This window comes from Echinops telfairi, unplaced genomic scaffold (assembly GCF_000313985.2).
Source record: "Echinops telfairi isolate 266 unplaced genomic scaffold, ASM31398v2 ScPeMD7_7468;HRSCAF=8506_0, whole genome shotgun sequence".
NCBI lineage: Eukaryota > Metazoa > Chordata > Mammalia > Afrosoricida > Tenrecidae > Echinops > Echinops telfairi.
In genome coordinates this window covers 44,627,572-44,641,194 of record NW_022111369.1, presented here as the reverse complement: position 1 = coordinate 44,641,194, position 13,623 = coordinate 44,627,572, and the positions used below count along the sequence as shown (strand labels likewise).

Below are 13,623 nucleotides of genomic sequence, written 5' to 3'. Positions count from 1 at the left end.
CAGTTACAAAATTCTGGATCAAGTGTTTGCAGTCAGATCCTGTTCTGCCTGAGACTGTGTTGCGCCTTCTTCCATTTCCAACAACATATATTTGTGAAACAGGGTTTTCCAGTTTATTGGTTATCAAGTCTAAATACAGAAGTAGACTTGTTGTGGAAGATGATCTCTGTTGTGCTCTTGCAAAGACTGCCCTAAGAATTTCTGATGTGGTGAGAAAGAAGCTATCTCAACCTTCATACCGATGCATACTGTGGCAAAATGTAGCAACATAGTTTACTGTTGTTATATTAAGACTGTTTCCCATGCTTCAAGACTAAATTTCATTTATTTGTAATTAAAAATAAAAATTTCACAATATATGACATTATTTTTGTGGTTAAACACTGTGCTTTAATTATGCTCAATTTGTAACAATGAAAATATATCCTGCATATCAATATTTACACTATGATTCAAAACAGTAGCAAAATTACAGTTATAAAGTAGCAACGAAAATAATTTCATGGTTGGGGGTCACCGCAACATGAGGAACTGTATTAAAGGGTAGCGGCATTAGAAAGGTTGAGAACCACTGCTTTATGGGAATAGAAAACCTGTGTTTCTCTTGCAAAGGAGCTGTTTTTTGAACTGCTGACTTTATGGTTAGCAGCCCAACGCATAATCCCCTAGACTACCAGGACTGTTGGTAGGTTTATAGTTAGTCACTAAAGTATAAAGGTGATGATATTCATTTGGATTGTACATAATTAAGGAAAAGATGGTGGAGGCAAAAATGCTCTACTATTACTCATTATAAACAAATAACAATTCAATCAAAAGAGGTTACTGTGGAAAGTGAATTTCCAATGGCAAATGAGATTAAAGATTAAGGCAATGCTAATCTGACAATACAACAGACCCTGCAGTCTTTAAAGGTTTGGGAAAGCATTCACAGGGAATGTTAAAATGAAAATGTTACTCAGAGGATGATATTTAATCAATGGTACTTTAAAGTGTTACTTCTGTACCCAACTGATACAAAGTGATCTAGAATTAGAATGTAAAGAGCTAAATATTGATTGATAAAAATTAACCACACTTACCAAAAATATGTAGAGAAAGCATATCTATTAGCAACTTTACTGTGTAAGCTAATTTACACATCTACACAAAAACAACTGCCACCTCTCATAATGTACTCTGCATACTACAGATGCATTACCATGAATTGGGATGATAAATTAACAAGAAAATTTTTTTAGAGAACTGAATTAAAAATGGGCTTATGAAAAAAAAATTATGCCATTTAAAAATTCACAAGTACCTAATTAAGAGATACACACAAATCCTGGCTGTGGGTCCTTTCAAAAGAAAAAAAAAATCCCATTATTCTGCCTTCTCACTCAATTCCTGCACCACCACCCCGCCAAACAAAACTCTTAGTTTAAGACTGAAAAAAGTTCTCAACTGGCAATATGTGCCCATGGAGCAGTCCCTGGGTGCAACAAATGACCAAGTGCTGCAATCTTAAATCGCAGCTTGAACCCCAGAAGATAAGGGTGGAAACCTACTTTTGAAAAGTCATAGCATTGAAAACCCTGTGGAGTACAATTCTACTGAATTGTACTTATGGCAGCCAACAATAGCATGGCCGTGAAAAAGTTATGAGCTTTCTTAATCTAGACTTTTAGAGATGTGCTTTTTATGGTCAAGTCTACAAGATCATCACCAGTTCAACACATACCTAAAACTATATGTATAAAACAAATCTGTTTCTGAAGTTAAGAGCAAAAACCAAAACTCCAATTTTCCCAGTGACACTCGAAAATGGGGAAATTGCTATTTGACCAGTATGCACAAAGTAAAACCATCACTATCATTGTTGTCAGGTGTCCTTGAGTCAGCTTCAATTCATAGTGACACGTCGTAACACAGAACGAAACATGGCCCAGTCTTGAGCCATCCTCACTCACAATAGTTTTTATGTTCAAGCTCATTGTTATAACCATTGTGTCTAGAGCCTTCCTCTTTTTTACTGCCCCTCTATTTAACCAAGCACGCTGTCTTTCCCCAGGGACTGGTCTCTTCTGACATGTCCAAAGTACTTGAAATGAAGGCTTCCCATCCTTGCCTCTAAGGAACATTCTTAGCTCTACTTCCCCCAAGACATATTTTTCTTCTGACAGTTCATGGGATTTTAAAAATTCTTCATTGGCACCATAATTCAAATGCATTAATTCTTCTTTGGTCTTCCTTATTTAATGCCCAACTTTCACACACACACATGAAGCAACTGAAAATACCATGGTTTGCTTGGGTCAGGTGCAGCTTAGTCCTCAAATTAACATCCTTGCTTTTCAACACTTTAGAGAAGCTGTGTGCAGATTTACCCAAGGCCATGTCTTTTGACGTCTTAGACAGCTGCTTCCATGGAGCACTAGCACTGATTGAGGTTCCAAGCAAGATGAAATCCTTGACAACTCCAATCTTTTTTTCATTTATCATGATGTTAGAACAGGATTTGATTTTCTTATTGGGTGTGCATGTTGTTCTGTCTGTTTGGTTCCTGGTTCACTTATGGCTGCTATTGATGCAGTTAGTACTATAGGGTTGTGATTTTGTCATATTACAACAGCCAAAGTAAACCTCAGACGTGCAAATCCCATGGAAAAGCAGATGGAGTCTGGGCTCCTACTTAACTCTAGCTACAATTCTAAAACACTTGGTTCTGATAACATGGTCCTGCTCAATACTCACCTACATGAAAGGATCACTTAAAGGTGCTAAAGCAAAAGGTGGTGAAGAAAGCAGATGGTGCCTGGGGTCTTAAAGGCTTGTATTCAAACAAATAAGCAGCCATCTAAGCGAATGAGTCAACTAAGTCCACATGGAAGCATCACACCAGCTTGTGATCCAAAGATGACAATTACAAAATACAAATATGGCAAACGGAAAAATACCAGAGCTAGGATTATGAGCATCCAATTTGTAGAAGGTTATGGAGGGCAGTAGGAGCCCCAAACCCATCTGCAGAGAATCTAGTCAGACTGTGCTGCTGGCAGACCCAAGCAAGAGTCTCCAATAGCCTTATGATCTGGCAGCAACCATTGTAATCTAGAATATGCTGACCAAACCTGACACTTGGCCAGTTGACCACCCTATAGACCCAACCTGAATTGGTTCTGGATGTAAGTATCTCTTACTGATTCCATAACGGAAATTTCTCCCCTGGAGTTTTGAACATTAACGGAGGTCTTTTCTTTCTTACTCATTTGTATTTTGGTCTTGATATTAGTATTTTATCCTTACCACCTTATTTCAAAAATTTTTTTAATGGTTTCTGTTTGTTTTCCCAGTTTGTGATGCACTGGAGGAGTGGATGCATAATGGTAACTGATACAAGGGTTGATAGGGGAGGTAAGGGTGGGGGTGGGTGATAGGAAGGAAAAAGGCAGTTCAGGAATATAAAATGAAGGCAGGAGAGAGCACTAGAACTGTGACTGCACAACTAATTTTAAAGGCAATTTAACCATGGGGAGGGGGGGGTTCTAAAATTGATATGGTAATGATTGCACAATTCTCTTAAGATTGAACAGTTGAATTGTATGATATGTAAATTATGTGCCAATAACACAATAAAATTACAAAACAAAACAAAAATCCTCTAAACAGGATTTGAGTCCCTTGAGGATGTCAAACTTGTATTAAACATGGTATAAATTGAATCATGCATAATTCTTTAGAGAAGGTTTGAGATGGAAACACTACTTCCGGACACATACAGACCTAGGTGGAGGAAAGATTCACATTTGATATGTTTATTAAATAAAGGTGACTATGGGCTGCGAGCTGCAAGTCAGTAGTTCAAAACTACCAGCTACCCTGAGGCAGAGAGATGGGGCTGTGCATTCATGTAAGAGTTAACAGTCTGGAACTCGCAGAGTAGTTCTACCCTGTCCAATACGGTCACTCTAAGTCAAGTTTCACTAGATGGCAGTGAGTTTTTTGTTTGCTTTGGGGAGGCAGGGGGTATGATTTTTTGGGTAGCAATACTTTTTTACTTTATTACAATGAATATTTGTGCTATGGCAAAAAGATGTACAAAGTTGTTCATTGTCCTAAAAGAAAAATCAGAAACAATTTAAATGTCCATCTGGAGGGAAGTGATTTGATAAAAACATAAGCACTCCTTATTAATAAAGAAAGCTGGCAGTTCAAGTCCATTCAGAACCTTCTCATAAGAAACCCCTGGCAATCTACTTTGCAAGTATCACAACCTTTGAAAACACTATGGAACTCTGAAACATGGGTCCATCATGAGTAGCAACCAACTTGAGGGCAGCTAGTTGGGCTTTATAGATAAAATAGAATAGTATGGATAAGAGCTATAAGAGCCTCCAATAAAATGATTAAAATGAATATAAAGTACTATGCATCCATTGATATATGGAGCAGAGATTGAAGTTGTCAAGGATTTATTTCATCACTCTTAGATCTACAAATAATTCTCATGGAAGCAGCAGTCAAGAAAGCAGACAACACATTGCATTGGATAATTCTGGGGTACATGACTCTTAAATGGTGAGGTGCATGCAAAGATGTCACTATGAGGACTAAGGTGCACCTGATTCAAACCATGGTATTTTGAATAGCCTCATTTGCATGTGAAAGTAGACAATGAATATGGAAGAAAAATCAATGCATTTGAATGATGCTGTTGGTGACGAATATTCAAAGTACCACCAACTGCCAAAATAACAAATCTGTTAGAAGTAAAATCTGAATGCTCATTAGCAACAAGGATGGTGAGACTTTGTCTCACTTACTTTTGACAATATCAGGAAAGACCAGTCCCCAAAGACATCAAGTTTGGTAAGGTAGGTGATCAAAAAGGAGGGAGACTGGCAAGGAGATGGATTTCAACAATGGACTCAAACATAACATTGATAACTTTATCTCTCTCAATACAATAACTTATTTTAATCATTTAAAAATACAACCCTGGTACCATTTCAATACTGTAAAGTAATATATACACTTAGGAAAATTACCAGTGCCACTGTCAGGAAAGTGATAACCACAGGTCAGCAGTTCATATTCACCAAGTATGTGGGAAGAAGATGAGGAGGCTATGTGCTCCTGTAAAGATCAACTGCCTCAGAAACTTTATATGGGTGTGTCACTATTAGTTGGATAATATCTGGAATTCACGAGAACAAATGAAATTGTTTAAATGACATCTCTCCACTTTATTGAAAGTGTTAGGTAGCAAGAGACAGTGGTGGGGGGTTGTGTCCATCTCCATTCCTGAATGCCCTCTATAGGAGGTTGGAAGAGAATCAGGGGAGCATTAGCCAGCCATAAAGACTAACTGGGCATGCTCCAATTTGAGCACTAGCCAGGTGGGCAGTACACCTGGGCCGCCCAAACTAGGCCCAGGTGGGCTTAGTTCAGCCAATACTTTTGACCACGACTCCCAGACAGAGGCCTCAAAAACCTTGACTGCGGGACCACTGCCCCCCCCCCCCTTTTCTTTCCCCTTCGACTCCTGTCCCTGCACCCGCTCAGCATGCCTCCGGTCTCTCTGGCCTCAGTTCACCAAGTGTGCGGGTACACAGTCCCACGAGGTTGCCCGTGTTCAGTGGTGAGCCCTAGCGCAGCCCATGTGCAGTTTGGCACCCTTCCCCGAAATAGCATGTACTCTTTAAGACTGTAAAACCTGAAACTTCTTCTATCCTTTATAAAAACCCACTTGGACCACAAACTAGGCTTCAGCGTGAATTCTTTCTCATGCAAAGCCAAGAACTGAGGTATTTTCCAGCAGAGAAACCTATCAAAATTATGATAAAATGGTTAGACCTACAACCAGAAAATCTAACTAAGAAAGTTTGAAGATGTATTGAAATCACGATTACAAACAATACAAACATCACAATGCACAATCAAATATACACTCATGGAAAATTGTTGCAGTACACCAACTGATAAGCAACCCTGTACAACAGAAAACTGCCCAGTTCCCTATGCTATTACCTCTAGCTATGGGGAGGAGACTGCCCGGTCCTTTCTCCCAGACACTGCAGTTCGCAGCTGAGCACTTCAAGTGTTTTGCCAGCGGGGTGTCTTCAGTGCAAATTTCTGATAGGAAATGTCATGTCACTCTGGTGGCTAATGGAGAAAATAGCCAAAATAATGATGGCCAGGTCAAAATAACCATGTCATTTTATGTAAAAAAAACAAAAAAAAAAGCCAAGGAATGAAAAGAAAATGGCATCGAATGAACCAAAAACCTAAAAAAAAAAAAAAATTTCAGCACTGGAAAATTATATGTACAGTATCTTGCTGCTTATAAAAAGAATACTGCTTTCTGAAAACAGGGCACAGTTCTCTTGACTAGAAACTGAGTTGCAAAATCTTATTTGAACTAGGAGAGTCTTAATCTCATCCCACTTTAGAGCCCGCCCTCGCTCATGGCAGGGATTACCCTCGCTGGGCCCAGGTGCTTCCTTCTTGAGGCACAAATTATGTCCACTTGGGTTTAGAGGGGCATTTTTATCAGAAACAAAGGTTCTGAAAATGTAGAGGTCTGTTTAAATCAGCTTTGCTAATCACAACCACATTCACTGTGTACCTTTTTACAGCAACGACCTCCCATTTCTGTGGCTGGCCATGGAATGTGTGGCTGCACAAATACTATCTAACCACCACAGTGGGAGCAAGAAAGGATAAAAGGTGATTATGGATTCAGCCTCTTCCCTTCTCCAGAGTTCAAAGGTTGAAATGGATATTTTGAAGTTCAGAAACTGTTAAAAGTGACCAAAGCCACTGAATAATGTGTGGAAATTGTTAAATGGGAATATATCTTGCTATATATAAACTTTCGCCAAAAACTCACTAAAATTTCAAAATACATACACACCCCTCTTCAAGCATAAAGCAAGCAACTTGATGATTAAAGGTCTGCTATTAATGGGAAAATGCTGTTGTTATTGTTAGGAACCACTGAGTCAGTTCAGATGCATTGCCACCCTACAGAAAACAAAGAAATGCTCCACTGACCAGTTTCGCCCTCACAATGATTCCGCTTCAGGCCACTGTTGCAACCACCAGGTCAAATACAAAAGGGGAGGGGGTGTCTCCACCCACCGGAGCTTTCATAGTCCGCATTTCCCCCTGCTAGGCATGCATCTAGCAACTCTAAGTTAGTGTGCCCAATGGCGAATTTTTTATTGAAAGCAGTTTCACTGGAACCTGTTTTGGTGATGGCTGATTTAAGAAAAAAAGTGTGCAGCTATGAAACTTTGTTTCCTGCTCAGGAAAAATGCTGCAGAAACTGTTGTGATGTTAGACACAGCTTAGAAAGACAGCACTATGGGGAAAAACTCAAGTGTATGAGTGGTTTTCTCATTTCAAAAAAGGTGAAATGTTAACTGATGACAAACCTCATTCTGGACATCTGTCAACTTCCTGAAGGACTAAAAGGTTGACTCGTGGAGTTCATTCCACCAGGTCAGACTGTTAATCAAACTTTCTACTTAGAGGTTTGGAAAAGATTGAATAAGTGTGCAACTAAAAAGGCCTGATTTGTGGCAGAGAGGGCACTGGTTTTGCCACAACAATGCACCTGCTCATGCAGCCATCTCAGTGCACCAGTTTTGGTTAAAAAACAGCATAACCCTTGTGCTAAGCACCTTATTCTTCCCTGACCTCGCTCCATGTGACTTTTTTTTTTCTGCGAATGCAGAGGGACATGAAAGGACAGCAATTTGATGACATAGAAGAGAAGAAAAAAACAAGGAGGTATTGTCAGTCATCCAAATGGATGAGTTTGAAAAATGTTTCCAAGAACGGAATTGCAGATTTGACAAATGTATTAAATGTAACAGAGAGTACTTTGAAGGTGATAAAGTTGTTTTGTAAATTTAAACACATAGCTTTGGAAAATTCCAGGGTTTGGGGGTACCCCCCTCATAAATCAACTTGGGGAAACAGGACTTCCTCTTTTTTATTGGCCGTCTTCTACTTGACCAACCATGATATCTTCTCAACCAGGACTGGTCTCTTGATGGCACCTGCAAAGTATATACTAAGTCTCACTATCCTCGCCTAAGGGGTCTTCCAGCCTCATCATTATCTCCCAGTATGTGAATATATATAAAACTGCATGTGTATGCTAATCAGGATCCACTAAGTATTTTTTAAAATCATTTCATTAGGAGCTCATACAACTCTTATCCCAATCCATACATCCATCCATTGTATCAAGCACATTTGTACATTTGTTGCCATCATCATTTTCAAAATATTTTCTTTCTACTTGAGTCCTTGGTATCAGCTCAATTCTCCCCTCCCCCACTAAGTAGTTCGTAAAACAAAAAAGCCTTATTGAAATATCCTTCACATATTCAATGAGTATTTCATTAATACTCATTAATGAAATTATGAGTATTCTTAGTACAATTTAGACTTTTAAAGATTTATATTGTATACATGAATAAATTTGATATGAAATGGCAAAATAAATAAAAGGCTAGGGATTAATACCAAAATCCTCACAACTGCACCAATAGGTAACATCATGATAAATAAGATTTCAAGGACTTCATCTTGCTTGAATCCTTAATGCTCATGAAAGCAGCAGTCAAAAGACCAAACAGGTAAATCTGGGGCACAGGGCACAAGAACTGTTGACAGGATTAAAAAGCTAGGCTGACGAGATCCCCTTGCAGAGCGGTCTCGGGGAGGAGATGAGCCAGTCAGGGTGCGATGTAACAATGATGAGAAATACAACTTTCCTCTAGTTCCTAAAGGTTTCCTCCCCGCTCCCACTACCATGACTCGAATTCGATCTTGCAAGACTGGCTAGACCAGAGGAGGTACACTGGTACAGATAGGAACTGAAAATACAGGGAATCCAGGACGGATGAGCCCTATAGGACCAGTGGTGTGAGTGGCAAAACAGGGAGGGTAAAGGGAGAATGGGCAGGAAAGAGGGAACCGATTACATGGAACTGTGTGTGACCTCCTCCCTGGGGGACAGACAACCGAAAAGTGGGTGAAGGGAGACATCGCACAGGGCAAGATATGACAAAATACCCATTTATAAACTATCAAGGGCTCATGCGGGAGGGGGGAGCGGGGAAGGAGGGGGAAAATGAGGACTTAATGTCGGGGGTTTAAATGGAGAAAAAATGTTTTGAGAAACGATGTACAAATGCGCTTTACACAACTGATTGTGTGTATGGATTGGGATAACAGTTGTATGAGCCCCTAATAAAATGTTTAAAAAAACAAGGGGAAAAAAAAAAAAGCTAGACTGATACTTTGAGGACTATGGTACGCCTGATCCAAGCTTTAGTATTTTCAAATTGCCTCCTCCTATGCATGTGGAAGTTGAACATTGAATAAGGAAGACCAAAGAATGGATGTATTTGAACTATGGTGCTGGTGAAGAATTTATTAAGCAACATGGACTAACAAAAGAACAAACAAATCTGTCTTTGAAGAAGGACAGTCAGAATGCTCCTCAAATGAAAGGATGGTGAGACTTCAATTTGTTTTATTTCCTATACTTTGGACATGTTATCGGGAATGGCCAGTACCTAGAGAAGGACAACAGGCTTATTAATGTGGAGGAGTAGCGAAAAAGAAGGGAAGCTCTTGACAAGAGGGAGTAACACAATGGCTGCAACAATGAGCTCAAACATGAAAACAATTGTGAGCATGGCACAGGAACAAGTAGTGCTTCCTTCTGTTGTACAGAGTTGCTATGAGTCGGAACTCACTTGATGGCCGAAATACAATGAAAAATGGAATCACTGCCCTACAAATAGCATTATGTACTTATAGTATTTTTACTAATTTTATTTCCTTAAAAAGCTTACTAGCGTCACTCACAAAACAAGAAACTGAAGTTTAAAGAGACTAAGGAAAGGAGTTCAGGGTCCTCACTTATAGTTAGATTTGACACCAGGTCTCCTGCCTTTGGTGATATTGTCATACACCAGGTTAAGTAATGACCCCTTTGGAAAAGCAAACAATGACACATGACTTTTTCTCAAAAATTCAACTGCTAGCTTATCTGAGAAATCCTTGGGAAGAGCTAAAGCCTAGAGAATATACGGTAAGATAAAAGCATCATAAAAAAACAAGTCACTCCAAAGCTCTCTCTCCTAAGGTATCAATATTGGGTAAATATCTAAAAAGGACAAACCCAGCTGTCAAGATGGAGTCTATTGCTTCTAGCATCAGGCAAGGGGTCCCAAGAGAAGAACTAAATTATTCTATTACTATGAGCCATGTGTCTACCAGTAGAGAACAACTTTGGTCATTATCAATTAAACTCTAAAGTGCAAAGACAACTCAAGTTTGTGCTTAACAAATCAAGACCTGAAAGGGCGAGATTCACCATTCTCATATACACTCAGCATAAAGTGTGGGGGAAAGTTTTTTTTTAAAGTAAAGCAGAAACCAATCACAATAATCTACATATAACCCCCTCCCAGGGTGGCAACAGAAAAATGGGTGAAGGGAGACATCAGTCAGGTTAAGACATGGGGGGAAAAAAATCATAAATTGCCACAAGTTCATGAGGGAGGTAGGTGAGGGGAATGAGCTGATACGAAGCTCAAGAAGAAAGAAAATGTTTTGAAAATGATGAAATGACAACACATGTGCACATGTGCTTGGCACAATGGATGCATGTATGGATTGGTACCGTCCCCAATAAAATGATTTAAAAAGAAAAAAAAGTAAAGCAGAAAGCACTTTCGTAATTGATAAATGGTAATAAACAGCAATAACTGTCAGGATTAGTTTAATAAACTAAACGCACTAGTAACAGATTTTAAAATAACTGACAATGTTTTCCTTTTTCATCTCTCATAAGTTAACAGGATAATGAATATTTCTACCAACAATGCCACATTTTTATTCAAACCAGGAGTTGCCCACTGACAGTCCTGCTGCTCACCAGTAGTCAAGGGCTTCCTCTGATCCTAATGCATCCCATTCTTGATCTGGGCTTACTATGATTTCCACCCTTAATATTCAAGAACCTGAAGCATAACAGCTCTTAGCCAGAAAGCAGTGCTTTCAGAACCAACCAGCCCATGTAACACAAAAATGCACACGACCAACTCTACACATTATCACCAAATTAATAACCTAGGTCAGTTACTGAGAGTTCCAATTGTTCATACCTTAAAGGGGGGGTTAGCTAGAAAGGGGAGAGCGCGCTAAGAATCTGCGCATTAAAGGAACCAATGGATACTACGATACAAACGGCAAATGTTTACTTGGAAACTTTGCTCACTCGCCTAAGGCTATGTTAATTGCCAAATATGGTGCTGGGCAAGGAATTCCCAGTTTCTTTCACTCAAGCAGATAGGCTACCTAAACTGCTGTTAATGATTAATATCGAGTTAGGTTCAAGGCTAACGTTTGGAAGATTCGTCTAAGATGTAATCTTCCTTGAACCTAAAAACCAGTTTTTCATTCCCAAGTCATCATCACAACAATCACGGGGAGAGAAGAGGATGGGGTCTGCTAGCTCTGCTCTATTACTCCAACAGTGCACGTGCTTTAAAAAAAAAAAAGGCGGGGGAGTGGGATAAGGTACGCCCCTCAAAACAAGGAAATCTGGTACCCTTTAGCCGAAAAACGTTTGATTCTCGTGGGGGCGGGGGGGCGTAGGTAGAGAGAAATCTATACTCCCTCCAAAGTGGCAGAGGGCCATCTTAAGAAACTGGCTGTTACAAGATACAACAAACAAAACGAACACCTCCTCGGAGGCTTGTATTTTCTCTCGCCTCCCTCGCTTAATAGTGGTGGGAAAGCGAGAAGCCCCTTCTCCAAAGCACCGGAGCATCATCCCATTCGGGGGCCAGCCAGGGATCCGTGCATAAAAAGGGCACGACGAGGCAGTGCGTTACCCGAGGGGGGTCAGAGATAACGGAACACTAGGTATTGGGTAATCAAAAGCGGCAGCTGTCTTCAAACCCGGATTTTGTTTCCGTCCACAGAAATGGTGCCCGGAGGCCGGTACTTTCGCATCTGCGTCGCTTCTGCCTTCGCCGACACAGCCACTTTCCCCCTCCCCCACGGGCGGGGCGGCGCCGGGCTCCCAGCTCCGAAGGAACCGGGCATGCAGCGCCGCAAATGAACCGGAGACAACACGGGTTCTGGCTCCTGCCTGAAACATCCTCTCCAGGAAGCCCCACTCTCCCTCCGGTACTCAAGCATCACCATCGGCGTCCCTTGGGGAGCTGCGGCGTCCCCCTCCCCAGTCCCATGCCTCCGCCAGCCCCGGCCCCACCTGTGCCCTTTGAGCCCTCGGTCGGCACAACGCGCGCTGGTCACCATCCTGCCCACGCGGCTCCCCACCCCTCACCTGAGAGAAAAGCCTCGTCTCCCTCACGCACACGCCGCAGCGTGGGCAGCCTCCGAGAACAATGTCCCTCCCTGCCACTCCACCTCCGACAAGGGGGTCGCGCACAGGACGGTAGCCTCCAGCCGCGGCGCGCGCAGGGAATGTCCCCTTCCGACCACCACACCGACCGCCCCTACCGGCCCCCGTACACACCTCCAACCAACAGCAGCGGCGGGGACGTCGCGCGGAGGTCAGCTGGACAGTGGCAGGACGCGGCTGCAGAAGATTCTTTCTTCTCCCCGCTCCCTCCTTCCGCTAAAGCCTCCGGCACCGAACCGCCGAGAGCGCGTTCCCTTCACTACCACTTCTTCCCGGGCGCCAGGATCTGCGGCGAACGACGAGCAACACGGACGTCCCGCCCCCTCTGCCACCGCCCCCTCTTATTGTTTTACCCCTGCCGAAAGGGCCGGGGAACCCCCCAGCACGGCGTCAGCCAATCCGGCGTCTCCTTCGCGAGCCGACCCAACCTCCTCGCGGCCCTCTGCGGAGCACGCGCAGAACGCCGCCGCGGTCGCGTACACTCGTGCCCGGAAAGCCGGGGAACCGGAACCGGCCTAACGCCGTGGCGAGAGTCCGCTGATTTGACGTCACAAGGAGGCTGCTTGGCTTCAGCCTCGCTCCCTCCTTCGATATCGCTCCCCACCTAGAGCTCGTTTGCTACCGCTCAGTACTGCGTTTTGGACACTGATCGCCCTGCCCTCTTTTGATTATTAATGTTAAGAGGGAGGGAATTTTAAATTTCGCCTGCTAACCTAAATGAGCATAAAACGCAAGTAGCTTCGGCTGTTTGCATCCTAGACTCACTCTTGCTATTTACTAACCCAGCCTACTACAGGGAGTCTTTAAGTGGAACAAGTCATAGGCTAACATTTCAAAGCAACAATATAGCCAAGGCCCTCTTAAACATACATTTACACGCAAGGCTAAAAGGTTGAAATCCTGGGAGATAATAGCTTGACTGCCCTGCCCCAGATATAGTCTCAGGCTTGCCCCTGAGGCATAGCTGTAGAAGAGTGGATGCTAACTCTCAGCTTGTAATTGACCTTGATTCACAGAGAAAGCCAAATCTTCAAATCCAGGAAGCTACCTTAAGGCTGGCAATATTTCTTGCAGAATATCAAGATAAAGGAATTTTAAAAAGCAAATGCTGAGAAAATTGGGAGTGGGGGGAGGGGAGGACAGTCAAGGAAGGAAGGAGCACGCTTCTTTAAGTG

At 42.1% G+C, this 13,623-nt stretch overlaps 1 protein-coding gene across 2 annotated transcripts in view; it reads right to left on the bottom strand.

The window, feature by feature from the left end:
* The window catches only part of G3BP2 (G3BP stress granule assembly factor 2), a 33,996-nt gene extending 21,248 nt beyond the window's left edge, over nt 1-12,748 (bottom strand). For both annotated transcript variants that reach the window (XM_004703205.3, XM_004703206.2), the window contains exon 1: nt 12,563-12,748. The gene's annotated coding sequence lies outside the window, so the exon portion shown is untranslated. The remainder of the gene's footprint in view (nt 1-12,562) is intronic.
* Between the last annotated feature and the right edge of the window lie 875 nt (nt 12,749-13,623).